Raw genomic sequence first — 4,813 nt, 5'->3', positions numbered from 1 at the left:
TAACCTATAAACATTTTGTCCATAAAATTCAATGTGATCAAATGATAATTGTTGTTTAGAAAATTGTTTTACCTTTCTATGCTACCCAGTAAGGGTTCTACACTGTGTTACTTTGCCTTCCAATTGCACTTTAAAGGGAAACTTTCAAGGGAACATTGTGAACGTCTGGGGATTTTGAACCTAGGATCAGCTTCTGGTCTAGCTTGTGCCATTGTTAACATTGAAAACTAATGGAAGTTAGAGTGCTATTTTCCAGCAATTACTGGTCAGCGGGCTGTGATAAAGTTGCTGTAGCTATCAGTGGCACTGCCTTTGCTGATGACTTTACTTCAGAGTTTCTGTTGACCAGTCAAGGTAGCTTGCCTGGACTCCAGATTTTAGGAGATCATTCATATTAAGGCTCACCATAAGTTTCTCCCAGAGGCAGCTTATAGTAAAACAGTTCTCTTTCACTGCTTAGTGGAACAGACTGAACTCTCTCTCCATTTCTGGCAGCAAGGAAGCTCACTTGGTGAGTCTTATGTGGTGGACATTAGCCTGGGAAGTTCTGTTCATGTAACACCAGAGGCAGTCAAGACTGATCTGTATATTAGAGGCATGTTAAAGGAAGAATGCTCTGCCAGTGAAAATTTTGTGACCAATTTTAGGGTTAATGGACTATTCTCGTTCTCAAATTCATGGCTATGGCAACTGGCCTGACTGGGTGGAGATGTCCTCTGTGCTGATTTGGGTATTCCCTGATGAACACAGGAACTCCAAACACATCACTGAAGACTTGTCTGCAAGGTCCTGAGTGGAGAAGAACAACCACTGAGTAGTGTGAAGCTGTTTAGTCTGCTAAGTGAGAGGGAACAACTATTAAGTAGTGTGAAGCTGTTCTTAAATAGACTCTTAAATAGCAAATGGAAATAAAGTTGACAGAAAAATAATGAGTTCCTTAAAAAAAGAATAAAGTTATTTGACACATACTGTATTTCATCTTACTTTCAATGTTATGGTTATTATTAGATATTTTCTTTAAAAACCTCGTCACTATGATTTACAAAGCTTTTGATGACAGAATTTCAGTCATCTAATGTTCCTTGCTCTTATATTTTTATGGTCACATTCAACCTAATAACAAGGCAAATATCATATGGTTTATTTCAGCAATCATTACTTAAAGTAACCCAGAGATTTTGGAAAATCTATTCCTCATACATTTTGTTTTTGTTTTGTTTTGTTTTGGGAACACAGTTGGTGATGTTCATGGATTACTCCTGGCCTTGCACTCAAGAATCACTCCTCGAAGGCTCAGAAGAACATATGGATTAAAGGAATCAAATCCAGGTTGGCCTTGTGGCCTCTTCTCACTGTACTATCTCTCCAGTCCTTATACTAAGTCTAACAAGTATTCTTTCATAAAATGATTACCAATGTGAATCATTGTCAAGCACAATATTCATCTTAGTTGGCATGAAAAATGCTATACTTTGTTCAAAACTGGAACTCTAGATGCCTAAGTGAATGTATAGTACTATAAATTTCATGCAAAGGAAAATTCAAATTCACAGATTTGTCTAGGCCATTTTTCAAAGCAAATCAACTAGCAAAATAAAGTCTCCTATTTTATTTGATTTTGATTGCTATTTCTCATCTCTCACACCTACCCAACAACATAACCTTCTTTTTGCACAGTTTATAGTGAACTCAGGAAAGATTATGGTATCACAATTGCTAGATTCATATTTCATGTACAAGAGTCTAAGAACTGTAAACTTCTTTCTTTGGTAACATTCATTCCATTTTGATTAAAGCCATAATTAAGCTGATGGAAGAAATGCAAATGTGATTAACTTGTTTTGAAAACATTTAATTTAGGTGGACAAGGTAATTTTTTACTGCATGATTGAAAATAGTAAATCCCAACCAAGAAAACTTGTTTTTAAAAGTGAAGACACATAGATGTAAATATGCGCTATATCATGCATACCTGTATGAGAATGTCTGTACATATATATATATTTATGATTCTCTAATGTACTACCATTCTTCTAGTATATATACATTTATCTTTAATTACCTAAAATTTCACATATTCTTTCATACATAGGAATTTCTTCTATTTTATCTAAAAATGTTCTCTGAATCTTTATTTTTAAAGTCACTATCATATCCAAATATATATTATATTATAATTAGATACTGCAATAATTAGCTTTTTAATTTCATGGTATTTTTGAAACTTCAATTTTCAGTGAGCTTAATTAACCAAGTTATCTAACTATCCTTCTGAATACATTCAAGTTGGAGTCCAGTAAAAGCATCTTTCAGCAAATTGGAAAGTCAGACAAAAGCATAAAGAAAATTGGAAAACATAATGCTAATACACCAATAAAGTTAATTTTATGAATCTAGTTAATTTTACATCTAAATTAATTACCTGCCAATGCAATCCTGAATATGATAGACTATCAACTTAGGGAGAGGCAGTGCTGGACTGATGGAAATCTCAGTTCAACAACTTCATCTGGACAACAGAGAAGGATTAAAACTAATTCCATTGTCAAGTGTGAAAAGAGAAGAGGTGAACATAAGTGATGTTTTTACTTTTCACTTCCTCACTCAGGTAAACTCTAGCACTCTAGCACTTCTGGTACAAAAAAAAAAAAGGACAGGGCCAGGGAGAAGCTGCCTACACAGAGAAGAAAACATTAAGAATGGGAAAAAATATTCCCACTAACAACACTTTCATTGTGCTACTTCCACTTAATAATTTATATTATTCTGTTTTGACCTTCCATCTCAAACTTTCAATTTTATATTCTTGAAGATATTTTATAAAACTTTCCCCACTTCATACAACTTCATTGTCTAAATCCTCCATATTTTTCTGTTACTTGTGACTTCAAAAGTACTCATCATCGCTCACATATACTTAATAGCCTGATTTATGTGCTCCTTATCACTGTTCATATAAATATAGTTGCTAGCTGAGTTAATTCACTAAACAGTATTGGATAATTGATATATTTACTAATTTTCATATGGTCAGAGCATTGAATTATTTTAGTGCTTTTGTTAGTATACTTATGAGCATTTAGGGCACAGTACTAATGGCAGACTCTGACATACAATAAATTATATCTATTCAACTTAATTCTATACATTTGCTTATTTTTCCATAAATTACACTCAGGGTCAAAACTGGAGACTCTAAATACATTTGTTTTTACAAGCTTATACAATTAAGCTTGGGAGTGGGGAAGATTAACTAAATTCTAGATGGTTGCTAGAGTTTTGTAGATGAAACATTAGAGTAGTGCTCTGACATTTTGTCATAATTTCATAAAGAAAATTTGATAATTGGGAATTAAAGATGTGTTTACTTTTTCTCACACAAATACTTTCTCTATGCCATACCATGATAAGCATGTAAGCATATCCAGGGAGACCTGGCAATTGCTTACAACTGAGAGAATACCCAGCTATCACTCAGTGATTTCTGAGTGACATCTCACAAACATGCGTATTGATGTTTGGTCCTGCAAGAAGAATAGAGAAATAGTTTAAGAGGATCCATAACTTTACAAGAAAAAGAAAGGTACTGTGAAATGTAACATTTGCCAAAAGTTTCTAAGAATTCCCACCATGTTTCATTTTAAGTTATCAATGAGAAGTGATGAAAGAAGGATATTCAAAATTGGCCCTTGAAAGTCAATGTGAGCATAGATGGTGGTGAATATGAACCTCAGTTTTTTTTGTTTGTTATTTCAAGGTGTTTTTTTTGGCCCCATTCTGGTAGAGTGGGACTACCATATATGGTATCAGTAATTGAATCTCAGTTCGGTAAGTGCCAGGCAAACACTTTATCCACTGTATTATTGCTCCATTCCCTACACTTCATCTTTTATTTGAAAATGATTTTCAAATGGGCACAAATTCTAAAGCATCCTATGTACTATTAAGTGTATAATATATATATATATATTTTAAACTTTATAAAATATTCGCACATTCATGCAGTTAACCTTCAACTCATTCTTCCTATACTTCCTACTATCATGGGAATGCAAACACATATAAAATTTGTTGAAAATAGAAATGAGCTTATATAAAACGGAGGAAAAATGTTTGAATAAAAGAGTAATATTAGAAAAAATGTTCTGGCATTTCCTGAAATAATTAGATGTGACATTAATTACATATTGATGTAAGGAGCATATTTATTATGTAAAAATTAAATAGAATATCTAAAATATATTCTTTTTCTAGAAGAAAATAAAATAAAATAAAATAAAAATTGGTCCAAAATTAGTATTATTGTGCAGTATCTGATCTGTAACTGTGTAGGCAATTTATGTTATACAATATGCATAGAATCAAAATTTTGGTTTGAAGCAGCTCTATAGATGTTGAAAATATGTCATAGCTGTAAATATTGCTCATAGCATCTCCAAAAAACTAAAATAAGATTTATTTATTAAAGATATTTAAGAAATTCTTTTAAGAAACTGAAAGAAGGCAAATAGCAATGTGTTCAAATTTGCAGGATAATAATTTCCCATAAATGGTAGATATAAGTATGTATAAAAAGCAATAGTTTATACATTTTCCTCTCAATACATACTAATGTTATACAGTTGAGGTTTTTTTTGGGGGGATGACTGGATTTGGGGGAGTGTAGTTGGGTAGTTGGGTCAAATTTCATGATGTTCAGGGTTTAGTCCTGGTGATTACCCTTTTTTTTTTTTGAATTGGCCTTTGCCTTTATCTTTATACTCTTGGATGATTTGGTTGAAAGGTATAGTGGACCATGGTCGAGATAATGCCC

This window comes from Sorex fumeus, unplaced genomic scaffold, assembly GCF_029834395.1.
Source record: "Sorex fumeus unplaced genomic scaffold, SorFum_2.1 ptg000014l, whole genome shotgun sequence".
NCBI lineage: Eukaryota > Metazoa > Chordata > Mammalia > Eulipotyphla > Soricidae > Sorex > Sorex fumeus.
The sequence above is the reverse complement of the archived record's forward strand: the minus strand, read 5'-3'. Positions refer to the sequence as shown.